Source organism: Oncorhynchus gorbuscha, linkage group LG06 (genome assembly GCF_021184085.1).
Source record: "Oncorhynchus gorbuscha isolate QuinsamMale2020 ecotype Even-year linkage group LG06, OgorEven_v1.0, whole genome shotgun sequence".
Classification (NCBI taxonomy): Eukaryota; Metazoa; Chordata; class Actinopteri; order Salmoniformes; family Salmonidae; genus Oncorhynchus; species Oncorhynchus gorbuscha.
This window is the reverse complement of record NC_060178.1, coordinates 104,672,448-104,699,702: the sequence shown is the minus strand read 5'-3', so window position 1 is coordinate 104,699,702 and position 27,255 is coordinate 104,672,448. Positions and strand designations below refer to the sequence as shown.

At 48.8% G+C, this 27,255-nt stretch overlaps 1 protein-coding gene across 13 annotated transcripts in view; it reads left to right on the top strand.

Annotated features, from left to right (window-relative positions):
- Window positions 1-27,255, top strand: part of LOC124038645 (neurexin-1a-like) — an 819,670-nt gene that overhangs the window by 618,509 nt on the left and 173,906 nt on the right. The gene's annotated exons all lie outside the window — the stretch shown is intronic.

Genomic DNA, 27,255 nt, shown 5'->3' with positions numbered 1-27,255 from the left:
CCTTGTTCTTCATGATGCTCTCTGCGCTTTTAACGGACCTCTGAGACTATCACAGTGCAGGTGCATTTATACGGAGACTTGATTACACACAGGTGGATTGTATTTATCATCATTAGTCATTTAGGTCAACATTGTATCATTCAGAGATCCTAACTGAACTTCTGGAGAGAGTTTGCTGCACTGAAAATAAAGGGGCTGAATAATTTGTTAAGTTTGAAATATCCAATAAATGTCGTTCCACTTCATGATTGTGTCCCACTTGTTGTTGATTCTTTACAAAAAAATACAGTTTTATATCTTTATGCTTGAAGCCTGAAATGTGGCAAAAGGTCGCAAAGTTCAAGGTGGCCGAATACTTTCGCAAGGCACTGTAGACTGCCCACCCAACTCACGCCCTGACCATACTAAAATAAATACAAAACAAAGGGAAAAAAAGGTCAGAACGTGACAGTACCCCCCCCAAAGGTGCGGACTCCGGCCGCAAAACCTTAACCTATAGGGGAGGGTCTGGGTGGGCGTCTGTCCGTGGTGGCGGCTCTGGCGCGGGACGCGGACCCCACTTCATTGTCTTAGTCCGCCTTATTGTCTGCTTCCGTGGCCTCCTAACCACGGCGACCCCTCTAAATGACCCCACTGGACTGAGGGGCAGCTCGGGACAGAGGGGCAGGGTTAGGTGGCTCAGGCGGCGCTGGCCAGACGGGTGGCTCAGGCGGCGCTGGGCAGACGGATGGCTCAGATGGCGCTGGGCAGACGGGAAGCTCAGATGGCGCTGGGCAGATGGGTGGCTCAGGCAACGTTGGGCAGATGGGAAGCTCCGGCAACGCTGGACTAAGGAGCTCTGGCGCCTCTGGACTGAGGCGCGGGAGCTCTGGTAGCGCCGAACAGGTGGGAGACTCCGGCTGCGCTGGAGAGGAGGAAGGCTCCGGCAGCGCTGGTCAGGCTGGAGCACCTGTAGGGGTGAGACGGAGAGACAGCCTGGTGCGGGGGGCTGCCACCGGAGGGCTGGTGCGTTGTGAGTGCTTTTGGTGACAAGCCGAATTTCTTCAGCCTCCTAAGGTGAATGCACCAATTTGTAAGTCGCTCTGGATAAGAGCGTCTGCTAAATGACTTAAATGTAAATGTAAATGTTGAAGAGGCGCTGCTGCTCCTTCTTCACGACGCTGTCAGTGTGAGTGGACCAATTCAGTTTGTCTGTGATGTGTATGCCGAGGAACTTAAAACTTGCTACCCTCTCCACTACTGTTCCATTGATGTGGATAGGGGGGTGTTCCCTCTGCTGTTTCCTGAAGTCCACAATCATCTCCTTAGTTTTTTTGACGTTAAGTGTGAGGTTATTTTCCTGACACCACACTCCGAGGGCCCTCACCTCCTCCCTGTAGGCTGTCTCGTCGTTGTTGGTAGTCAAGCCTACCACTGTTGTGTCGTCCGCAAACTTGATGATTGAGTTGGAGGCGTGCGTGGCCACGCAGTCGTGGGTGAACAGGGAGTACAGGAGAGGGCTCAGAACGCACCCTTGTGGGGCCCCAGTGTTGAGGATCAGAGGGGAGGAGATGTTGTTACCTACCCTCACCACCTGGGGGCGGCCCGTCAGGAAGTCCAGTACCCAGTTGCACAGGGCGGGGTCGAGACCCAGGGCCTCGAGCTTGATGACGAGCTTGGAGGGTACTATGGTGTTGAATGCTGAGCTGTAGTCGATGAACAGCATTCTCACATAGGTATTCTTCTTGTCCAGGTGGGTTAGGGCAGTGTGCAGTGTGGTTGAGATTGCATCGTCTGTGGACCTATTTGGGCGGTAAGCAAATTGGAGTGGGTCTAGGGTGTCGGTGATATGGTCCTTGACTAGTCTCTCAAAGCACTTCATGATGACGGAAGTGAGTGCTACGGGGCGGTAGTCGTTTAGCTCAGTTACCTTAGCTTTCTTGGGAACAGGAACAATGGTGGCCCTCTTGAAGCATGTGGGAACAGCAGACTGGTATAGGGATTGATTGAATATGTCCGTAAACACACCGGCCAGCTGGTCTGTGCATGCTCTGAGGGCGCGGCTGGGGATGCCGTCTGGGCCTACAGCCTTGCGAGGGTTAACACGTTTAAATGTCTTACTCACCTCGGCTGCAGTGAAGGAGAGACCGCATGTTTTCGTTGCAGGCCGTGTCAGTGGCACTGTATTGTCCTCAAAGCGGGCAAAAAAGTTATTTAGTCTGCCTGGGAGCAAGACATCCTGGTCCGTGACTGGGCTGGGTTTCTTCTTGTAGTCCGTGATTGACTGTAGACCCTGCCACATGCCTCTTGTGTCTGAGCCATTGAATTGAGATTCCACTTTGTCTCTGTACTGACGCTTAGCTTGTTTAATAGCCTTGCGGAGGGAATAGCTGCACTCTTTGTATTCGGCCATGTTGCCAGACACCTTGCCCTGATTAAAAGCAGTGGTTCGAGCTTTCAGTTTCACACGAATGCTGCCATCAATCCACGGTTTCTGGTTAGGGAATGTTTTTATCATTGCTATGGAAACAACATCTTCGGCGCACGTTCTAATGAACTCGCACACTGAATCAGCGTATTCGTCAATATTTTTATCTGACGCTATACGAAACATGTCCCAGTCCACGTGATGGAAGCAGTCTTGGAGTGTGGAGTCAGCTTGGTCTGACCAGCGTTGGACAGACCTCAGCGTGGGGGCCTCTTGTTTGAGTTTCTGCCTGTAGGCAGGGATCAGCAAAATGGAGTCGTGGTCAGCTTTTCCGAAAGGGGAGCGGGGCAGGGCCTTATATGCGTCGCGGAAGTTAGAGTAACAATGATCCAAGGTTTTTCCAACCCTGGTTGCGCAATCGATATGCTGATAAAATTTAGGGAGTCTTGTTTTCAGATTAGCCTTGTTAAAATCCCCAGCTACAATGAATGCAGCCTCCGGATAAATTGTTTCCAGTTTGCAAAGAGTTAAATAAAGTTTGTTCAGAGCCATCGATGTGTCTGCTTGGGGGGGATATATACGGCTGTGATTATAATCGAAGAGAATTCTCTTGGTAGGTAATGCGGTCTACATTTGATTGTGAGGAATTCTAAATCAGGTGAACAGAAGAATTTGAGTTCCTGTATGTTTCTTTCATCACACCATGTCTCATTAGCCATAAGGCATATGCCCCCGCCCCTCTTCTTACCAGAAAGGTGTTTGTTTCTGTCGGCGCGATGCGTGGAGAAACCCGTTGGCTGCACCGCTTCGGATAGCGTCTCTTCAGTGAGCCAAGTTTCCGTGAAGCACAGAACGTTACAGTCTCTGATGTCCCTCTGGAATGATACCCTTGCTCGGATTTCATCAACCTTGTTGTCTAGAGACTGGACATTGGCAAGAAGAATGCTAGGGAGTGGTGCACGGTGTGCTCGTCTCCGGAGTCTGACCAGAACACCGCCTCGTTTCCCTCTTTTTCGGAGTCGTTTTTTTGGGTCGCTGCATGCGATCCATTCCGTTGTCCTGTTTGTAAGGCAGAACACAGGATCCGCGTCGCGAAAAACATATTCTTGGTCGTACTGATGGTGAGTTGACGCTGATCTTATATTCAGTAGTTCTTCTCGACTGTATGTAATGAAACCTAAGATGACCTGGGGTACTAATGTAAGAAATAACACGTAAAAAAAACAAAAAACTGCATAGTTTCCTAGGAACGCGAAGAGAGGCGGCCATCTCTGTCAGCGCCGAGGGATGTTGTCCTTCGGTGCAACATCCCGTATTAGAGCAGTTCCAGTCATGGCAGTAGTAGCAGTAGTAGTAACTCACTACAGTAGTACAGCTGTTCTCATCAAGGCAGTAGTAGCAGTAGTAGTAACTCACTACATATTACAGCTGTGTGACAATACAGAGGCGGATGCAAGATGCAAGCAACGATGGTTTAATGAATACAATTTATATCAGCAACAGGACAGACAGACTGTACGCAGACGAAATCCGACCCAGGGACCAGGGCGCATCTTCCGGTGATAGCGTGCTGAGAAATCCAGGGGAGTGTGTCCGGATGGGAAGGAAGGAGCACAGCAGATAATCCACACAAGGGTGGCGAGAGATGAGCACTGGCACACAACACAACCTCAGGGAAGTAACAACACAACCTCAGGGAAGTAACAACGATCTGACAACAAGAAACACTGGTTACAGAACATATAAAGGGAAGATAAGTGGTTCCAGCTGGCGCAGACAATCAGGCCCACACAAACACGGGAGAGAGAGAGAGAGAGAGAGAGAGAGAGAGAGAGAGAGAGAGAGAGAGAGAGAGAGAGAGAGAGAGAGAGAGAGGGAGAAAGAGAAAGAGAGAGAGGGAGGCAGTGGATTCATGAACCGTGACAATACCCCCCCCCCTAGGAACGCCTCTCGGCGTTCCCAGGCGAATTTACCTGTCGATTGAAATCATCGATAAGGGAGTGATCCAGAATGTCCCTAGCAGGTACCCAACTTCTCTCCTCCGGGCCGTAACCCTCCCAGTCCACCAGGTACTGGAATCCGCGTCCCCTCCTTCTAGAGTCCAAAATACGATTGACAGAAAAGGTGGGTTCCCCATCAACAAGTCGTGGCGGCGGGGGAACCGGGACCGGCGGGTTAATGCGTGCCTGAAACACAGGTTTTATTTTAGACACATGAAAGGTAGGATGAATTCTCCTATATGCCGGAGGAAGCTTGAGCCGGACCGCCACCGGACTAATGATCCTGGTGACTCTGAACGGGCCGATAAATTTGGGGGCAAGCTTGTTCGAAACGGATCGGAGTGGAATGTTCTTAGTAGAAAGCCACACTCTTTGGCCAACGACGTATACCAGAGGCTTCGACCGGTGGCGATCGGCCTTAGCCTTGGTGCGCGCCCCCACCCGGAGAAGAGTCTCACGGGCTCTGCTCCATGCGTGACGGCACCTCTGGATGAAAGCATGAGCGGAGGGAACAGTGACCTCGGACTCCATACTGGGAAAGATAGGTGGCTGGTAACCTAAACTACACTCAAACGGAGAGAGACCCGTGGCTGCCACTGGCAACGAATTGTGAGCGTACTCAACCATAGAGAGTTGTTGACTCCAGGAAGAGGGATTCTTAGAAACCAAACATCGCAACACTCTCTCCAAATCTTGGTTGGCCCTCTCCGTTTGACCGTTGCTCTGGGGATGAAACCCTGAAGACAGGCTGACACTCGCTCCCAGTAACCTACAAAACTCTTGCCAAAACTTGGACACAAATTGGGGCCCCCTGTCAGAAACTACGTCCATCGGCAGGCCATGTAAGCGAAAGACGTGATCCACGACAGTTACCGCTGTCTCCTTGGCAGATGGTAATTTAGGCAAGGGAATAAAATGAGCCGCCTTCGAGAACCGGTCCACCACGGTCAAAACAACTGTCTTGCCCTGGGAGGGTGGAAGGCCGGTAACAAAATCTAGCGCGATGTGGGACCAGGGTCTCGAAGGGACCGACAGCGGTTGGAGTAACCCATCTGGGGGTCGATTAGAAGTCTTCCCAGTGGCACAAACCGAGCAAGCCAAGACGAAACTGTGAATGTCACGAGCCATCAGTGGCCACCAAAAGCGTTGCTTAACCAAAAAGCTAGTGCGGCTGACTCCTGGATGACACGCTACGTTGGAGCAATGCCCCCACCGAATAACATCGGACCGACACCCCTCCGGCACAAACAACCGATTAGGCGGGCAACCGGGCGGAGGCGTTACCCCTTCTAAGGCCGTTTTGACCCTCGATTCAACCTCCCATGTGATTGTGGAGACCACTAGGGTCCCGGGTAGGATGCACTCGGGAGTGGATGGGTGTTCGGAATGGTCAAAAATGCGAGAAAGGGAATCGGGTTTGACATTCTTGGAACCCGGGCGATACGAGAGAGAGAGAAGTCAAAACGTCCGAATAAGAGTGCCCACCGCGCCTGCCTGGAGTTGAGTCGCTTGGCGGTTCTGATATATTCCAAATTCTTGTGATCGGTCCAAACTATAAAAGGTACCCCCCGACCCCTCTAACCAATGGCGCCACTCCTCCAGTGCTAACTTCACTGCCAACAACTCTCTGTTGCCAATGTCGTAGTTGCGTTCCGCAGGTGATAACCGATGGGAAAGGAACGCGCAAGGGTGCATCTTGTCGTCAGAAGAGGAACGTTGGGAAAGTACCGCACCTACCCCCACCTCTGAAGCGTCCACCTCCACCACGAACTGACGCGAGGGATCGGGAGCTATGAGGATGGGAGCCGAAACAAAACGGCTCTTGAGTTTGGCGAATGCAGCCTCGGCTGTATCGGACCACCTGAACGTCACTCTGGGGGAGGTTAAGGCGGTAAGAGGAGCGACTATCTGACTAAAGTTGCGAACGAAACGGCGGTAGAAATTGGCGAATCCCAGAAACCTCTGTAGGGCCTTATGGGAATCTGGGCTAGGCCAATCCACCACAGCCTTAACCTTGTCAGGATCCATGCGAATACCTTCAGTCGAGACGATGTAACCTAGGAATGGAACTAATTGTGCATGAAAAATGCATTTCTCTGCCTTGACAAAAAGTCCATTCTCCAACAACCTCCGTGTCGTTATATGGTCTGTTAGGGCATGCTCGGCGGCCAATACGACTCAGACGAGCGTCGACCCTCAAGGCTAGTTCCACTAGTCCATTTAAACTCCTGGGAAGGTCCAGAACATAAATCTCCTTCTGGATCCGGTCCTCCAGCCCATGCAGGAACATGTCCCACTGCGCCTCCTCGTTCCACGATGGTTTAATGAATACAATTTATATCAGCAACAGGACAGACAGACTGTACTCAGATGAAATCCGACCCAGGGACTAGGGCGCATCTTCCGGTGATAGCGTGCTGAGAAATCCAGGGGAGTGTGTCCGGATGGGAAGGAAGGAGCACAGCAGATAATCCACACAAGGGCGGCGAGAGATGAGCACTGACACACGACACAACCTCAGGGAAGTAACAACACAACCTCAGGGAAGTAACAACGATCTGACAACAAGAAACACTGGTTACAGAACATATAAAGGGAAGATAAGTGGTTCCAGCTGGCGCAGACAATCAGGCCGAGATTGGGAACCAAGCCCACACAAACACGGGAGAGAGAGAGAGAGAGAGAGAGAGAGAGAGAGAGAGAGAGAGAGAGAGAGAGAGAGAGAGAGAGAGAGAGAGAGAGAGAGAGAGAGAGAGAGAGAGAGAGAGAGAGAGAGAGAAAGAGAAAGAGAGAGGGAGGCAGTGGATTCATGAACCGTGACAAGCTGTTCTGGTCAAGGCAGTAGTAGCTGTAGTAGTAACTCACTACAGTACTACAGCTGTTCTATTCATGGCAGTAGTAGTAACTTACTACACTATTACATATGTTCTGGTCATGGCAGTAGTAGTAACTCACTACAGTATTACAGCTGTTCTGGTCATGGCAGTAGTAGTAACTCACTACAGTTTACAGCTGTTCTGGTCATGGCAGTAGTAGTAACTCACTACAGTATTACAGCTGTTCTAGTCATGGCAGTAGTAGCAGGTGTAGTAACTCACTACAGTATTACAGCTGTTCTGGTCATGGCAGTAGTAGCAGTAGTAGTAACTCACTAAAGTTACATCTGGTCTGGTCATGGCAGTAGTAGTAACTCACTACAGTATTACATCTGGTCTGGTCCTGGCAGTAGTAGTAGTAGTAGTAACTCACTACAGTATTACATCTGTTCTGGTCATGGCAGTAGTAGTAACTCACTACAGTATTACATCTGGTCTGGTCATGGCAGTAGTAGCAGTAGTAGTAACTCACTACAGTATTACATCTGGTCTGGTCATGGCAGTAGTAGTAGTAGTAGTAACTCACTACAGTATTACAGCTGTTCTGGTCATGGCAGTAGTAGCAGTAGTAGTAACTCACTACAGTTTTACATCTGTATTGGTCATGGCAGTATTAGTAACTTACTAGAGTTTTACATCTGGTCTGATCATGGCAGTAGTAGTAACTCACTACAGTATTACATATGTTCTGGTCATGGCAGTAGTAGTAACTCACTACATTTTACATCTGTTCTGGTCATGGCAGTTTTTTATTTATTTATTATTTTACCTTTTTTTAACCAGGCAAGTTAGTTAAGACCAAATTCTTATTTTCAATGACGGCCTAGGAACAGTGGGTTAACTGCCTGTTCAGGGGCAGAACGACAGATTAGTAGTAACGCACTACAGTATTACATCTGTTCTGGTCATGGCAGTAGTAGCAGTAGTAGTAACTCACTACAGTTTTACATCTGTATTGGTCATGGCAGTATTAGTAACTTACTAGAGTTCTACATCTGGTCTGATCATGGCAGTAGTAGCAGTATTAGTAACTCACTAGAGTATTACAGCTGTTCTGGTCATGCCAGTTGTAGCAGTGATAATAGAGTGTATATGGGGAGATAGTTGGGGTTGGGGGTGAATATTATTTAGTCACATCTCCCCCAGGAATTGAGCACTGCTGTGTCAGTCTCACACACACACAAATACGCACGCACACACGCACTCACTCAGTCACTCACCCAGTCAATCACTCACTCACTCAATCACTCACTCACTCACTCACTCACACACACACAACCTTACCAATAATCTCCAGCTGAATTCAAGGAATGACAAGAACAAGAGAAGCAAAACAAGACAGAGACTAGATTAGAGGAGATGAAGTGTAGGATACATTCACCAGTTAATTAAACTCAATATATCATGCTATCATGCATAGTGCTCACTGTCTGGATGGGTAGGGTTGAATCTCAGGGTGAAGCGACACCCACACACACACACAAAGGATGGGATTGGTTGGATTTTGGTGTACAGTTACAAACACACACACACGTACGCACACACATACACAATGCGTGTGTTTGGATCTTGGGGTGCGGCAGTAGTGCAGTTATGTTTACATGGTAGAGGAGAGCTGGAACTGGTTTGGTAGAGGAGAGCTGGAACTGGTGGGGTAGAGGAGAGCTGGAACTGGTTTGGTAGAGGAGAGCTGGAACTGGTGGGGTAGAGGAGTTCTGTAACTGGTGGGGTAGAGGAGAGCTGGAACTGGTTTGGTAGAGGAGAGCTGGAACTGGTGGGGTAGAGGAGTTCTGGAACTGGTGGGGTAGAGGAGAGGAGAGCTGGAACTGGTTTGGTAGAGGAGAGCTGGAACTGGTTGGGGTAGAGGAGAGCTGGAACTGGTGGGGTAGAGGATAGATGGAACTGGTGGAGTTCAAGAACTGGTGGGGGGTAGATGAGAGCTGGAACTGGTGGGGGTAGATGAGGGCTGGAACTGGTGGGGTAGAGGAGGGCTGGATTTGGTGTGGGGTAGAGGATGGCTGGAGGAGAGCTGGAACTGATTTGGTAGAGGAGAGGAGAGGAAAGCTGGAACTGGTTTGGTAGAGGAGAGCTGGAACTGGTGGGGTAGAGGATAGATGGAACTGGTGGAGTAGAGGAGGGCAAGAACTGGTGGGGGGTAGATGAGGAATGGAGCTGGTGGGGGTAGATGACTGGGGCTGGAACTGGATCTGGTATAGGGGGGGTGGAGTAGGGCTGGATTTGGTGTAGGGGTGGAGAGGATGGCTGGATCTGGTGGGGGGGTAGAAGAGGGCTGGATCTGGTGGGGGGTAGAGAAGGGCTGGATCTGGTGTGGGGGGCTGGATCTGGTGTAGGGGTAGAGGATGGCTGGATCTGGTGGGGGTGGATTAGGGCAGAAACTGGTGAAGGGGTAAAGGAGGGCTGGAGTTGGTGGGGTAGAAGAGTGCTGGAGCTTGTGAAGGGGTAGAGGAGGGCTGGAACTGGTGGGGGTGAAGGAGGGCTGGAACTGTTGGGGGGTGGAGGAGGGCTGGATCTGGTGGGGGTGGAGGAGGGCTGGAACTGGTGGGGGTGGAGTAGGGCTGGATCTGGTATAGGGGTAGAGGATGGCTGGATCTGGTGGGGGGTAGAGGATGACTGGATCTGGTAGAAGAGGGCTGGATCTGGTGGGGGAAGATGAGGGCTGGATCTGGTGGGGGGTAGAGGAGGGCTGGATCTGGTGGGGGGTAGAGAAGGGCTGGATCTGGTGTGGGGGGCTGGATCTGGTGTAGGGGTAGAGGATGGCTGGATCTGGTGGGGGTGGATTAGGGCAGAAACTGGTGAAGGGGTAGAGGAGGGCTGGAGTTGGTGGGGTAGAAGAGTGCTGGAGCTTGTGAAGGGGTAGAGGAGGGCTGGAACTGGTGGGGGTGAAGGAGGGCTGGAACTGTTGGGGGGTAGAGGAGGGCTGGATCTGGTGGGGGGTGGAGGAGGGCTGGAACTGGTGGGGGGTGGAGTAGGGCTGGATCTGGTATAGGGGTAGAGGATGGCTGGATCTGGTGGGGGGTAGAGGATGACTGGATCTGGTGGGGGGGTAGAAGAGGGCTGGATCTGGTGGGGGGTAGAGGAGGGCTGGATCTGGTGGGGGGGGGGGGCTGGATCTGGTGTAGGGGTAGAGGATGGCTGGATCTGGTGAGGGGGTAGAGGAGGGCTGGACCTGGTGAGGGGGGCAGAGGAGGGCTGGATCTGGTGTAGGGGTAGAGGATGTCTGGATCTGGTGTTGGGGTTGAGGATTGCTAGATTTGGTGGGTGGTATAGGAGGGCTAGAGCTGGTGGGTGGTGGAGGAGGGCTGGAGAGGAGCTTCTACACCTGCATTTCTTGCTGTTTGGGGGTTTCGGATAGATTTCTGTACAGAACTTTGTGACCTCAGCTGATGTAAGAAGGTCTTTATAAATAATTTGATTGAAATTTGATTAATTGATTGGAGCTGGGGGATAGAGTAGGGCTGGAGAGGAGGGCTGGAGCTGATGCGGGTAGAGGAGGGATTGAACTGGTGGGGTATTGGAGGGCTGGAGCTGGTGGAGGGGTATAGGAGGGCTGGATCTGGTGGGGGGGTAGAGGAGGACTGGATCTGGTGTGGGGGGCTGGATCTGGTGTAGGGGTAGAGGATGGCTGGATCTGGTGGGGGTGGATTAGGGCAGAAACTGGTGAAGGGGTAGAGGAGGGCTGGAGTTGGTGGGGTAGAAGAGTGCTGGAGCTTGTGAAGGGGTAGAGGAGGGCTGGAACTGGTGGGGGTGAAGGAGGGCTGGAACTGTTGGGGGTGGAGGAGTGCTGGATCTGGTGGGGGGTGGAGGAGGGCTGGAACTGGTGGGGGGTGGAGTAGGGCTGGAACTGGTTTGGTAGAGGAGAGCTGGAACTGGTGGGGTAGAGGAGAGCTGGAACTGGTTTGGTAGAGGAGAGCTGGAACTGGTGGGGTAGAGGAGTTCTGTAACTGGTGGGGTAGAGGAGAGCTGGAACTGGTTTGGTAGAGGAGAGCTGGAACTGGTTTGGTAGAGGAGAGCTGGAACTGGTTTGGCAGAGGAGAGCTGGAACTGGTGGGGTAGAGGAGAGCTGGAACTGGTTTGGTAGAGGAGAGCTGGAACTGGTGGGGTAGAGGAGAGCTGGAACTAGTTTGGTAGAGGAGAGCTGGAACTGGTGGGGTAGAGGAGTTCTGTAACTGGTGGGGTAGAGGAGAGCTGGAACTGGTTTGGTAGAGGAGAGCTGGAACTGGTGGGGTAGAGGAGAGCTGGAACTGGTGGGGTAGAGGAGAGGAGAGCTGGAACTGATTTGGTAGAGGAGAGGAGAGGAAAGCTGGAACTGGTTTGGTAGAGGAGAGCTGGAACTGGTGGGGTAGAGGATAGCTGGAACTGGTGGAGTAGAGGAGGGCAAGAACTGGTGGGGGGTAGATGAGGAATGGAGCTGGTGGGGGGTAGATGAGGGCTGGAACTGGTGGGAGGTGGAGTAGGGATGGATTTGGTGTAGGGGTAGAGGATGGCTGGATCTGGTGGGGGGTAGAGGCGGGCTGGATCTGGTGGGGGGGTAGAGAAGGGCTGGATCTGGTGTGGGGGGCTGGATCTGGTGTAGGGGTAGAGGATGGCTGGATCTGGTGGGGTGGATTAGGGCAGAAACTGGTGGGGGGTAAAGGAGGGCTGGAGTTGGTGGGGTAGAAGAGTGCTGGAGCTTGTGAAGGGGTAGAGGAGGGCTGGAACTGGTGGGGGGTGGAGGAGGGCTGGATCTGGTGGGGGTGGAGGAGGGCTGGAACTGGTGGGGGGTGGAGTAGGGCTGGATCTGGTATAGGGTAGAGGATGGCTGGATCTGGTGGGGGGTAGAGGATGACTGGATCTGGTGGGGGGGTAGAAGAGGGCTGGATCTGGTGGGGGTAGATGAGGGCTGGATCTGGTGGGGGGTAGAGGAGGGCTGGATCTGGTGGGGGGGTAGAGAAGGGCTGGATCTGGTGTGGGGGGCTGGATCTGGTGTAGGGGTAGAGGATGGCTGGATCTGGTGGGGGTGGATTAGGGCAGAAACTGGTGAAGGGGTAGAGGAGGGCTGGAGTTGGTGGGGTAGAAGAGTGCTGGAGCTTGTGAAGGGGTAGAGGAGGGCTGGAACTGGTGGGGGTGAAGGAGGGCTGGAACTGTTGGGGGTGGAGGAGGGCTGGATCTGGTGGGGGGTGGAGGAGGGCTGGAACTGGTGGGGGTGGAGTAGGGCTGGATCTGGTATAGGGGTAGAGGCTGGCTGGATCTGGTGGGGGGTAGAGGATGACTGGATCTGGTGGGGGGTAGAAGAGGGCTGGATCTGGTGGGGGGGTAGAGGAGGGCTGGATCTGGTGGGGGGGCTGGATCTGGTGTAGGGGTAGAGGATGGCTGGATCTGGTGAGGGGGGTAGAGGAGGGCTGGACCTGGTGAGGGGGGGGCAGAGGAGGGCTGGATCTAGTGTAGGGGTAGAGGATGTCTGGATCTGGTGTTGGGGTTGAGGATTACTAGATTTGGTGGGTGGTATAGGAGGGCTAGAGCTGGTGGGTGGTGGAGGAGGGCTGGAGAGGAGCTTCTACACCTGCATTTCTTGCTGTTTGGGGGTTTCGGATAGATTTCTGTACAGAACTTTGTGACTTCAGCTGATGTAAGAAGGTCTTTATAAATAATTTGATTGAAATTTGATTAATTGATTGGAGCTGGGGGATAGAGTAGGGCTGGAGAGGAGGGCTGGAGCTGATGCGGGTAGAGGAGGGATTGAACTGGTGGGGTATTGGAGGGCTGGAGCTGGTGGAGGGGTATAGGAGGGCTGGATCTGGTGGGGGGTAGAGGAGGACTGGATCTGGTGTGGGGGGCTGGATCTGGTGTAGGGGTAGAGGATGGCTGGATCTGGTGGGGGTGGATTAGGGCAGAAACTGGTGAAGGGGTGAAGGGGTAGAAGAGTGCTGGGCTGGAGTTGGTGGGGGTGAAGGAGGGCTGGAACTGTTGGGGGTGGAGGAGTGCTGGATCTGGTGGGGGTGGAGGAGGGCTGGAACTGGTGGGGGGTGGAGTAGGGCTGGATCTGGTATAGGGGTAGAGGATGGCTGGATCTGTTGGGGGGTAGAGGATGACTGGATCTGGTGGGGGGTAGAAGAGGGCTGGATCTGGTGGGGGGTAGAGGAGGGCTGGATCTGGTGGGGGGAGGAGGGCTGGATCTGGTGTAGGGGTAGAGGATGGCTGGATCTGGTGAGGGGGGTAGAGGAGGGCTGGACCTGGTGGGGGGGGCAGAGGAGGGCTGGATCTGGTGTAGGGGTAGAGGATGTCTGGATCTGGTGTTGGGGTTGAGGATTGCTAGATTTGGTGGGTGGTATAGGAGGGCTAGAGCTGGTGGGTGGTGGAGGAGGGCTGGAGAGGAGCTTCTACACCTGCATTTCTTGCTGTTTGGGGGTTTCGGATAGATTTCTGTACAGAACTTTGTGACCTCAGCTGATGTAAGAAGGTCTTTATAAATAATTTGATTGAAATTTGATTAATTGATTGGAGCTGGGGGATAGAGTAGGGCTGGAGAGGAGGGCTGGAGCTGATGCGGGTAGAGGAGGGATTGAACTGGTGGGGTATTGGAGGGCTGGAGCTGGTGGAGGGGTAGAGGAGGGCTTGAACTGGTGGGGTAGTGAAGGGCTTGAGAGTATGGCTGGAGCTGATGCGGGTAGAGGAGGGCTTGAACTGGTGGGGTAGTGGAGGGCTGGAGCTGATGGAGGGGTAGAGGAGGTCTTGAACTGGTGGGGTAGTGAAGGGCTTGAGAGTATGGCTGGAGCTGATGCGGGTAGAGGAGAGCTGGAACTGGTGGGGTAAAGGAGTTCTGTAACTGGTGGGCTAGAGGAGAGCTGGAACTGGTTTGGTAGAGGAGAGCTGGAACTGGTGGGGTAGAGGAGAGCTGGAACTGGTGGGGTAGAGGAGAGGAGAGCTGGAACTGATTTGGTAGAGGAGAGGAGAGGAGAGCTGGAACTGGTTTGGTAGAGGAGCGCTGGAACTGGTGGGGTAGAGGAGAGCAAGAACTGGTGGGGGGTAGATGAGGAATGGAGCTGGTGGGGGGTAGAGGAGGGCTGGATCTGGTGGGGGGTAGAGGAGGGCTGGATCTGGTGTGGGGGGCTGGATCTGGTGTAGGGGTAGAGGATGGCTGGATCTGGTGGGGGTGGATTAGGGCAGAAACTGGTGAAGGGGTAGAGGAGGGCTGGAACTGGTGGGGGTGAAGGAGGGCTGGAACTGTTGGGGGTGGAGGAGTGCTGGATCTGGTGGGGGGTGGAGGAGGGCTGGAACTGGTGGGGGGTGGAGTAGGGCTGGATCTGGTATAGGGGTAGAGGATGGCTGGATCTGTTGGGGGGTAGAGGATGACTGGATCTGGTGGGGGGTAGAAGAGGGCTGGATCTGGTGGGGGGTAGAGGAGGGCTGGATCTGGTGGGGGGAGGAGGGCTGGATCTGGTGTAGGGGTAGAGGATGGCTGGATCTGGTGAGGGGGATAGAGGAGGGCTGGACCTGGTGGGGGGGCAGAGGAGGGCTGGATCTGGTGTAGGGGTAGAGGATGTCTGGATCTGGTGTTGGGGTTGAGGATTGCTAGATTTGGTGGGTGGTATAGGAGGGCTAGAGCTGGTAGGTGGTAGAGGAGGGCTGGAGAGGAGCTTCTACACCTGCATTTCTTGCTGTTTGGGGGTTTCGGATAGATTTCTGTACAGAACTTTGTGACCTCAGCTGATGTAAGAAGGTCTTTAGAAATTATTTGATTGAAATTTGATTAATTGATTTGAGCTGGTGGGGTAGAGGAGGGCTGGAGCTGGTGGGGGGTAGAGTAGGGCTGGAGAGGAGGGCTGGAGCTGATGCGGGTAGAGGAGGGATTGAACTGGTGGGGTAGTGGAGGGCTGGAGCTGGTGGAGGGGTAGAGGAGGGCTTGAACTGGTGGGGGGGTAGAGTATGTGTGTATATGTATGTACAGCAAGAGGGCTGGAAGGGTGAAGGGGACTGGGAATGTTTCCCAAATGGCACCCTCTTCCGTATCCCACCCTTTTCCCTGGTCAAAAGTAGTGTGCTATGTATGGTATAGGGTGCTTCTTTTGAGGGTGTCAATAGGGCTGGTTGTATGTAAGATGGGACTCATCAGATATCAATCTCTGTGGCAATACAGCTGGCTGTCTCCCCTACTGACTGTAACATACCTAGCTACTTTACCCCTAGCTACTGTACCCCTAGCTACTGTTTCCCTAGCTACCAACCAGTTAGGGTCTTTCAACCAGACTTCACTACTGACTGGAATAACCTAGCTACTCCTAGCTACTGTGCCCCTAGCTACTTTACCCCTAGCTACTGTGCCCCTAGCTACTATATCCCTAGCTACTGTTTCCCTAGCTACCACCCAGTTAGAACCCTAGTTACACCTAGCTACCACCCAGTTAGAACCCTAGTTACACCTAGCTACCACCCAGTTAGAGCCCTAGTTACACTTAGCTACCACCCAATTAGAACCCTAGTTACACCTAGCTACCACCTAGTTATATCCCAAGCTATCCCTAGGTACCACCTAGTTAAAGCCTTTTAAACTAGATTTCTGAAGTTCTACTGACAGAGAGAGAGAGAAAGAGAGAGAGAGAAAGTCACAGAGAGAGAGAGAGCTAGAGAGAGAGACCAACATGTGTTTGTGTTTGAGTTCCTCTCTCTCTCGCAATTTATTGGCATGGGAAACACATGTTTATATTGCCAAAGCAAGTGAAATAGATAACAAACAAATGTGAATAGAGCAATAATAAATCTATTCTCTTTCTTTCTTTCTGCCTCTACCCTCTGTCTACCCCCACCTCTCTGTCCCTGTCTCTCCCTTCCCCTGCCCCCTCCCCACTCTCAAATGATTTTGCTTTAGAACATTGAAAAGGCAATTTGTGACTAGACGCAGGGATTTATTTAAAGAGACATTGGGGAGCGTTAAATGGCTATTGAAGGAATACTAATAAAAGCATCACTATAATTGCTTTAATCTCTTCCACTAACCCTGTATTTTGAGTTTTTTTGCTGTATTGGGACACAAAGTTATTTAGTGTATATAGTATATTTAGTGTATATAGTATATTTAGAGTATTTAGTGTATATAGCTACAATGTATTCAGAAAGTATTCAGACCCCTTGATTTTTTCCACATTTTGTTAATTTATAGCCTTATTCTAAAATGGATTAAAAAACGAAAATCCTCCTCAATCTACACCCAATACGCCATAATGACTAAGCAATTTTTTATTTATTTTTATGTTGGCAAAGGTATTGCAATTTAAAAACTGAAATATTACGCTTACATAAGTATTCAGACCCTTTATTCAGTACTTTGTTGAAGCACCTTAGGCAGTGATTGCAGCCTCGAGTCTTCTTGGGTATGACACTATAAGCAATATAATAAATAATAATAATAATATATAATAATAATATAAGCTTGGCACACCTGTTTTCTCTACAGATCCTCTCAAGCTCTTTCAGGTTGGATGGGGAGCATCACCATACAGCTATTTTCAGGTCTCTACAGAGATGTTCGATTGGGTTAAAGTCTGGGCTCTGCCTGGACCACTCAAGGACATTCATAGACTTGTCCTGAAGCCACTCCTGTGTTGTCTTGACTGTGTGCTTAGGGGCGTTGTTCTGTTGGAAGGTTAACCTTCGCCCCTGTCTGAGGTCCTGAGCGCTCTGGAGCATGTTTTCATCAAGGATCTTGGATCGCTGTACTTTGCTCCATTCATTTTTCCCTTGATCTTAGCTAGTCACTCAGTCGCTGCCGCTAAAAAACATCCCCACAGCATGATGCTGCCACCACCATGCTTCAATGTAGGGATGGTGTCAGGTTTCTTCCTGACGTGATGCTTGGCATTCAGGCCAAAGAGTTCAATTGTGGTTTCATCAGACCACATAATCTTGTTTGTGATGGTCTGATAGTCATGTAGGTGCCTTTTGGAAACTCCAAGCGAGCTGTCATGTGCCTTTTACTGAGGAGTGGCTTCTGTCTGGCCACTCTACCATAAAGGCCTTACTGGTGGAGTGCTGCAGAGATGGTTGTCCTTCTGGAAGGTTCTCCCATTTCCACAGAGGAACTCTCGAGCTCTATCAGAATGACCATAGGGTTCTTGGTCACCTCCCTGACCAAGGCCCTTAACCCCAGATTGCTCAGTTTGGCCGGGTGGCCAGCTCTAGGAAGACTCTTGGTGGTTCCCAACTTCTTATATTTAACAGTGACAGAGGCCATTGTGTTCTAGGGGAATGTCAATGATGCAGACATGTTTTTGTCCCCTTCCCCAGATCTGTGCCTCGACAGAATCCTGTCTCGGAGCTCTACTGACAATTCCTTAAACCAAACTGCTTGGTGTTTGCTCTGACATGCACTCAACTGTGGGACCAATCAATTTAATTTACCACAGGTGGATTTCAATCAAGTTGTAGAAAGATCTCAAGGATGATCAATGGAAACAGGATACGCCTGAGCTCAATTTCGAGGCTCATAGCAAATGGTCTGTAAATAAGGTATTTCTGATTTTTATTTGTAATAATTTTGCCCCAAAAATTTGAACCGGTTTTCGCTTCATAATTATGGGTTATTGTGTGTAGATTTATGAAGAACAACATTTATTTAATCAATTTTAGAGTAAGGCTGTAACGTATCAAAATGTGTAAAAAGGGAAGTGGTTGGAATACTTTCTGAATGCCTTGCTATGTAGTTGCCTCCTCAGCACAACACAGTGCAGTTACTGCAGTAAGATGCTATGGAGGAGTCCTTGAGAGGGACATTACATTTGTAAAATCTTAAGTTGATCACCCTGTTGCAGGATAACTTATCCTCTTCTCCACACATGAACGAGGGTCAGATTTCACATCATGTTCTTTACACTAGTTTAAAACTACATTCTGAGATGTATAAAATGACAACACAGTGTCCCCGCCACTTGTTTTAGTATATAGCATAGGATAAATATCAATAACCACTAAACAGATTCCCAGCTTTAAAGTTGGATTTATTATCAACATATTTATTGTTTACTTTCTTGTCTGTTTCAAAATAACCACTGTAGGGGGAGTGAGGGAGTGTAGGGGCAGTGAGGGAGTGTAAGGGAGAGTGTGGGAGTGTAGGGGGAGTGAGGGAGTGTAGGGGAGAGTGAGGGAGTGTAGGGAGAGTGAAGGAGTGTAGGAGAGAGTGAGATAGTATAGGTGAGGGTGAGAGAGTATGGGGAGAGTGAGGGAGTGTAGGGGGAGTGAAGGACTGTAGGGGAGAGTTTGGGAGTGTAAGGGAGTGAGGGAATGTACGGGGAGTGAGTGTAGAGAGATGTGGGTGTAGGGGGAGAGAGGGAATGTAGCGGGAGTAAGGGAATTAATTACTTACTCTAGCTTTAATGGAATCAGTTGATACTATCTTGTGTTCAATTTTGAACATCCTAGTTTCCGTAATCTGGTGTGACACACTACAAGTGTTTCTAACTGGGGAAGCTAGAAGTAGCTTTTGGCTGTGGGATGTGCTCACTGCTTAGAGTGTTAGTGATTGAGCAGAGAAAAAGAGGGAGGGAGATAGAGAGGTGGGTGAAAGAGTGAGTGAGTGAGTGAGTGAGTGAGTGAGTGAGTGAGTGAGTGAGTGAGTGAGTGAGTGAGTGAGTGAGTGAGTGAGTGAGTGAGTGAGTGAGTGAGTGAGTGAGAGAGTGAGAGAGAGAGAGGTTATGCTGACTGGATAATCTCATGCAGTTTACTGCTGTACTGTGCTGTAGTGTTGAGCCCCCAACCAGCTGCTCCATTCATAGCTGCTCAGAAAGAGAGAGGCACATTGAGTAATAGAGAGAGAGTGGGTAGAGAGAGAGAGAAGGAAATGTATGATCATAATAGAGACACATATTTCCCTCAGATTACACGGATCATGGAAAACAAACCCAATTTTGATAAACTCCCATATCTACTGGGTGAAATACCATAGTGTACAATCACAGCAGCATGAAAAGGGCAACCAGTGAAGAACAAACACCATCGCAAATACAACCCATGTTTATGTTTACAGTGCCTTGCAAAAGTGTTCACACCCTTGGCATTTTTCCAATTTGGTTTCATTACAACCTGTAATTTAAATATATTTCTATTTGGATTTCATGTAATGGTGAAGTGAAATGAAGAAATTCTACAAAATTAAAAGTGGTGCGTGCATATGTTTTCACCCCCTCTGCTATGAAGCCCCCAAATAAGATCTGGTGCAACCAATTACCTTCAGAAGTCACATAATTAGTTAAATAAAGTCCACCTGTGTGCAATCTAAGTGTCACATGATCTATCACATGATCTCAGTATATACAGTTGTTCTGAAAGGCCCCAGAATCTGCAATATCACTAAGCAAGGGGCACCACCAAGCAAATGGCACTATAAAGACCAAGGAGCTCTGCAAACAGATCAGGGACAACGTTGTGGAGGAGTACAGATCAGGGTTGGGTTGTAAAAATGTCAGAAACTTTGAAAATCTAACTGAGCACCATTAAATCCATTATTAAAAAATTGAAGGAATATGGCACCACAACAAACCTGCCAAGGGAGGGCCATCCCCCCAAAACTCATGGACCAGGCAAGGAGGGCTTTAATCAGAGAGGCAAACAAAGAGACCAAAGATAACCCTGAAGGAGTTGCCAAGCTCCACAGCGGAGATTGGAGTATCTGTCCATGGGACAATTTAAGCCGTACACTCCACAGAGCTGGGCTTTATGGAAGAGTGGCCAGAGAAAAGCCATGGCTTAACCTCTCTAGGGTACGTGGGCGTCCCACCTGGCCAACATCCAGTGAGGTTGCAGAGCGCCAAATTCAATTACAGAAATGCTCATTATAAAAATTCTGAAAACAAAACATATTTTAACTTCTTATTGAACCAACCACGGTGTCATATTTATAAAATGCTTTTCGGCAAAAGCATACCTAGCCCAGAACATACCTAGCCCAGAACATAGCCCAGTTGACAAATTATTAAACAGTAACCAGCCAACCAGAAGCGTTACAAAACTCAGAAATAGGGATAAAATGAATCCCTTACCATTGATGATCTTCATATGGTGGAACTCAGAAGACATGAATTAAATCAATAAATGTTCCTTTTGTTCGATGAAGACTCTTTATATCCAAAAACCTCCGTTTTGTTAGTGTGTTTTCTTCAGTAATCCACAGGCTCAAACATGTCAAATGATGTTTATATTCAATCCTCAGGTTGTTTTTTAGCCTAAATGATCTATAATATTTCACCCGGCAATAATGTTGTCAATATAAAAGGTAAACAAGAATTGTCATGTTTTGTCTTATATCATCTTGTCATTTTGCTTTTCCTTCTGTTCGTTTTCCCCCTGCTGGTCTTTTTAGGTTCGTTCCCCTTTTTCTCTCTCCCTTCCTCTCTCTCTTCTCTCTATCGTTCCGTTCCTGCTCCCAGCTGTTCCTATTCCCCTAATCAATCATTTAGTCTTCCCACACCTGTTCCTTATCTTTTCCCCTGATTAGAGTCCCTATTTCTTCCCTTGTTTTCCGTTCCTGTCCTGTCGGATCCTTGTCTATTGTTCACCGTGCTGTGTCTGTGTATCGCCCTGTCGTGTCGTGTTTCCCTCAGATGCTGCGTGGTGAGCAGGTGTCTGAGTCTGCTAAGTTCAAGTGCCTTCCCGAGGCAACCTGCAGTTCAAGATCAAGTCTCCAGTCGGTTCTCGTCATTACGAGTGGAAATTGTTTTATTTGATTGTATTTTTACTTTACTGGATTAAAGACTCTGTTTTCGCCAAGTCGCTTTTGGGTCCTCATTCACCTGCATAACAGAAGGATCCGACCAAGAATGGACCCAGCGACTATGGATTCTCTCTACTCTACTCTCGAGTTCCAGGGAGCGATGCTCGGCAGACACGAGCAGGAATTGTCTGCTGCTCGGCATGCCGTTGAGACCCTGGTCGCTCAGGTCTCCGACCTCTCAGGACAGTATCAGAGTCTTCGTCTCGTGTCACCAGCTACTTCCGGTTCTTCCGAGCCTCCGGAACCTAGGGTTAATAACCCACCATGTTATTCTGGGCAGCCCACTGAGTGCCGCTCCTTTCTCACCCAGTGTGATATCGTGTTCTCTCTCCAACCCAACACATACTCAGAGAGAGAGCTCGGATTGCCTACGTCATATCACTCCTTACTGGTCGGGCTCGGCAGTGGGGCACAGCTATCTGGGAGGCAAGCGCTGAGTGTACTAACAATTATCTGAACTTTAAAGAGGAGATGATAAGGGTTTTTGATCGCTCAGTTTTTGGGAAAGAAGCTTCCTGGTCCCTGTCTTCCCTATGTCAAGGTAATCGATCCATAACGGATTACTCTATAGAGTTTCGCACTCTTGCTGCCTCCAGTAACTGGAACGAGCAGGCGTTGCTCGCTCGTTTTCTGGAGGACTCCACGCTAAGGTTAAGGATGAGATTCTCTCTCGGGAGGTTCCATCCAGCGTGGATTCTTTGATTGAACTCGCTATTCGCATTGAACGACGGGTAGATCTTCGTCACCGAGCTCATAGAAGAGAGCTCGCGTTAACTGTGTCTCCCCTCTCTCCGACACTACCGTCTTTCCCCACTGACTCAGGTGTTGAGCCCATGCAGCTGGGGGTATTCGCATCTCGACTAAGGAGAGGGAACGGAGAATCACCAACCGCCTCTGTCTCTATTGCGGTTCCGCTGGTCATTTTGTCATTTCATGTCCAGTTAAAGGCCAGAGCTCATCAGTAAGCGGAGGGCGACTGATAAGCGCTACTAGACGGTCCTCTCCGTCAAGTACATGTACTACTTTACCGGTCCATCTACGCTGGACCGGATCGGCAGCTTCCTGCAGTGCATTAATAGACTCTGGGGCAGAGGGCTGTTTTATGGACGAAGCCTGGGCGCGGGAACATGACATTCCTCTCAGACAGTTAGGGAGCCCACGGTCATGTTTGCCTTGGATGGTAGTCCTCTCCCCAGTATATTATGTGAAACACTACCTTTAACCCTCACTGTATCTGGTAACCATAGTGAGACCATTTCTTTTTTGATTTTTTGTTCACCTTTTACACCTGTTGTTTTGGGTCATCCCTGGCTAGTGTGTCATAATCCTTCTTTTGATTGGTCTAGTAATTCTATCCTTTCCTGGAACGTTTCTTGTCATGTGAAGTGTTTAATGTCTGCTATTTCTCCTGTTTGTTCTGTCCCCTCTTCTCAGGAGGAACCTGGTGATTTGACAGGAGTGCCGGAGGAATATCATGGTCTGCGCACGGTCTTCAGTCGGTCCAGAACCAACTCCCTTCCTCCTCACCGGTCGTATGATTGTTGTTCTGATCTCTTTAAGAAGCGTTTTGCATCCGCTCCTATCCTTGTTGCACCTGACGTCACTAAACAGTTTATTGTTGAGGTTGACGCGTCGGGGTGGGCGTGGGAGCCATTCTGTCCCAGCGCTCCGATACTGACGATGGGGTCCACCCTTGTGCGTATTTTTCTCATCGCCTGTCACCGTCGGAACGTAACTATGATGTGGCTAACCGCGAACTGTTCGCCATCCGTTTAGCCCTAGGCAAATGGCGACAGTGGTTGGAGGGGCGACCGTTCCTTTTGTCGTTTGGACTGACCAAAGGAACCTTGAGTACATCCGTTATGCCAAACGACTGAATGCGCGTCATGCTCGTTGGGCGTTGTTTTTCGCTCGTTTCGAGTTCGTTATTTCTTATTGCCCGGGTACTAAGAACACCAAGCCTCATGCTTTATCCCGTCTCTTTAGTTCTTCTGTGGCTTCTACCGATCCCGAGGGGATCCTTCCTGTTGGGCGTGTTGTCGGGTTGACTGTATGGGGAATTGAGAGACAGGTTAAGCAAGCACTCACGCACACTGCGTCGCCGCGCGCTTGTCCTAGTAACCTTCTTTTCGTTCCTGTTTCTACTCGTCTGGCTGTTCTTCAGTGGGCTCACTCTGCCAAGTTAGCTGGCCATCCTGGCGTTCGGGGTACGCTTGCTTCTATTCGCCAGCGGTTTTGGTGGCCTACTCAGGAGCGTGACACGCGCCGTTTCGTGGCTGCGTGTTCAGACTGCGCGCAGAAGTCTGGTAATTTTTTTTCTGCTTCTGCTCCTGGTCTTGCTGGGTCTCAGTCTGTTCCCTGCCATCGCATCTCTCCTGTTCTTGTTCCTGCCCTTGCTGTGTCTCAGTCTGTCCCTAGTTGTTACTCTCCTGGCCTGTTTGGTCCTGTTTGCTCTTAAGTTTTCAGTTCTCTACCCGTGTCTCATTTTTTTTTTTTAGAGTAGTACCCTAGTTTCCCTTTTTTATCGTTTTTCGTTACGGTCCTGAGGAGAGGAGTTGGGTTCTTTCTCGGGACGTGCTGGACCGTTTGTGATCTATGATTTCCTCCGTTGCCGCCAGTGTTCCTCCTCGAGAGCGCCAGGAGGCGCTCGGTGAGTGGGGGGGTACTGTCATGTTTTGTCTTATATCATCTTGTCATTTTGCTTTTCCTTCTGTTCGTTTTCCCCCTGCTGGTCTTTTTAGGTTCGTTCCCCTTTTTCTCTCTCCCTTCCTCTCTCTCTTCTCTCTATCGTTCCGTTCCTGCTCCCAGCTGTTCCTATTCCCCTAATCAATCATTTAGTCTTCCCACACCTGTTCCTTATCTTTTCCCCTGATTAGAGTCCCTATTTCTTCCCTTGTTTTCCGTTCCTGTCCTGTCGGATCCTTGTCTATTGTTCACCGTGCTGTGTCTGTGTATCGCCCTGTCGTGTCGTGTTTCCCTCAGATGCTGCGTGGTGAGCAGGTGTCTGAGTCTGCTAAGTTCAAGTGCCTTCCCGAGGCAACCTGCAGTTCAAGATCAAGTCTCCAGTCGGTTCTCGTCATTACGAGTGGAAATTGTTTTATTTGATTGTATTTTTACTTTACTGGATTAAAGACTCTGTTTTCGCCAAGTCGCTTTTGGGTCCTCATTCACCTGCATAACAAGAATAGCACATTCGCCTGAAAAAGCTCTGCGACACATTAGGGTCCACTCGTTCAGACTGGTCTTACTCCCTCATCAGAATACAAGCCTGAAAATATTTTAAAGACTGTTGACATCTAGTGGAAGGCATAGGAACTTCAAAGTCAATGGATACTGTAATGGCATTGAATAGAAAACTACAAAACCAACAACAAATAAAGACTTCCTGAATGGATTTTTCTCAGGGTTTTGCCTGCTAAATCAGTTATGTTATACTCATAAAAACTATTTTAGTGTTTTCTATCCAAATCTATCCATTATATGCATATCATATCTTCTGGGCCCGAGTAGCAGGCCGTTGAATTTGGGCATGCTTTTCATCCAAAATTCTAAATGCTGCCCCCTACCCTAAAGAGGTTAAAGAAATAAATAAGCAAACTAATTTGGTGTTCGCCAAAAGGCATGTGGGAGACTCCCCAAACATATGGAAGAAGGTACTCTGGTCAGATGAGACTAAAATGTTGCTTTTTGGCATTCAAGGAAAACACTATGTCTCGCGCAAACCCAACACCTCTAATCACGCTGAGAACACCACAGTGAAGCATGATGGTGGCAGCATCATGCTGTGGGGAATTTTTTCATCGGCAGGGACTGGGAAACTGGTCAGAATTGAACGAATGATGGATGGTGCTAAATACAGGGAAATTGAGGGAAACCTGTTTGTCTTCCAAAGATTTGAGACTGAGATGGAGGTTCACCTTCCAGCAGGACAATGACCGTAAGCATACTGCTAAAGCAACACTGGAGCGGTTTAAGAGGAAACATTTAAATGTCTTGGAATGGCCTAGTCAAAGCCCAGACCTCAACCCAATTGAGAATCTGTGGCATGACTTAAAGATTGCTGTACACCACCGGAACCCATCCAACTTGAAGGAGCTGGAGCAGTATTGCCTTGAATAACGGGCAAAAATTCCAGTGGCTAGATGTGCCAAGCTAATAGAGACAGACCCCAAAATAAATGCAGCTGTAATTACTTCTAATGGTGGCTCTACAAAGTATTGACTTTGGGGGGGTGAATAGTTACGCACGCTCAAGTTTTCTGTATTAATTTGTCTTATTTCTTGTTTGTTTCACCAAAAAACGAATATTTTGCATCCTCAAAGTGGTAGGCATGTTGTGTAAATCAAATGATACAAGCCACTCAAAAATAAATTTTAATTCCAGGTTGTAAGGCAACACAATAGGAAAAATGCCAAGGGGGGTGAATACTTTTGCAAGCCACTGTATTTATTTCATCTTTTGTACTTTAACTAATTGCACATAAAATGGCATTTGAAATGTCTTTATTATTTTGGAACTTTTGTGAGTGTAATGTTTACTGTTAATTAGTATTGTTTATTTCACTTTTGTGTATTATCTACTTCACTTGCTTTGGCAATGTTAGCATATGTTTGCATTGCCAATATAGCCCTCAAATTGAGAGAGAGAGAGTAGAAGAGAAGCTTGTCTGAGCCAACACACCACATAAAGCACTCCTGTGTACTGACTGAAGACCCTTCAATGATATGACTAGAGCTCATTACAACACATGCCTGACCTGTGTCTGGGGCAGAGATGGTGTGACAATGACGGAACAGATTCCATTATTTGATTCCATTTGGTTTATTCTTGTTTGATGCAAAACACTGAACCAAGCCATATCAATCAGATCTGAATGCCATATACATTCTGACAACATCCAAAACACTGAACCAATCCATATCAATCAGATCTGAATGCCATATACATTCTGACAACATCCAAAACACTGAACCAATCCATATCAATCAGATCTGAATGCCATATACATTCTGACAACATCCAAAACACTGAACCAATCCATATCAATCAGATCTGAATGCCATATACATTCTGACAACATCCAAAACACTGAACCAATCCATATCAATCAGATCTGAATGCCATATACATTCTGACAACATCCAAAACACTGAACCAATCCATATCAATCAGATCTGAAGGCCATATACATTCTGACAACATCCAAAACACTGAACCAATCCATATCAATCAGATCTGAATGCCATATACATTCTGAAAACATCCAAAACACTGAACCAATCCATATCAATCAGATCTGAATGCCATATACATTCTGACAACATCCAAAACACTGAACCAATCCATATCAATCAGATCTGAATGCCATATACATTCTGACAACATCCAAAACACTGAACCAATCCATATCAATCAGATCTGAAGGCCATATACATTCTGACAACATCCAAAACACTGAACCAATCCATATCAATCAGATCTGAATGCCATATACATTCTGACAACATCCAAAACACTGAACCAATCCATATCATTCAGATCTGAAGGCCATATACATTCTGACAACATCCAAAACACTGAACCAATCCATATCAATCAGATCTGAATGCCATATACATTCTGACAACATCCAAAACACTGAACCAATCCATATCAATCAGATCTGAATGCCATATACATTCTGACAACATCCAAAACACTGAACCAATCCATATCAATCAGATCTGAAGGCCATATACATTCTGACAACATCCCACCTTCTGATTGGACTTTAAATCACCATTGGTTAAACTGATGAGTAGTTTAAGTTTTAAACTGTGCTTTGGGGCACACAGCAATATACAGATGGTCTCTCTAATTACCCGGAAGTCAAAATAGTCATGCTGATATAAAAATAATAGGGAGAAAAGTGTCAGTAAATAACCAAGTTGGTTTATTAAGAGGACACACACCATGGACAAGGTAGTCTTTTCACAAAGGCAATCAGTAAAAAACACGTTGTTGTAACACTTGATTAGAATCGATAACTATAGTTATATTGACAAGGAAATCGATTCAGACAGCATTATACTGAGTATTACTTCTATGTAATGTCTCCAATTTGATTAGCTCACTATTTCCTTTCATTGTGTAAACATAATCAGATGGTATCTACAGTTCAGTGGCAACGCATGGATGTGGTTATCATCATCATCACCTTCATTATCATCAACATCA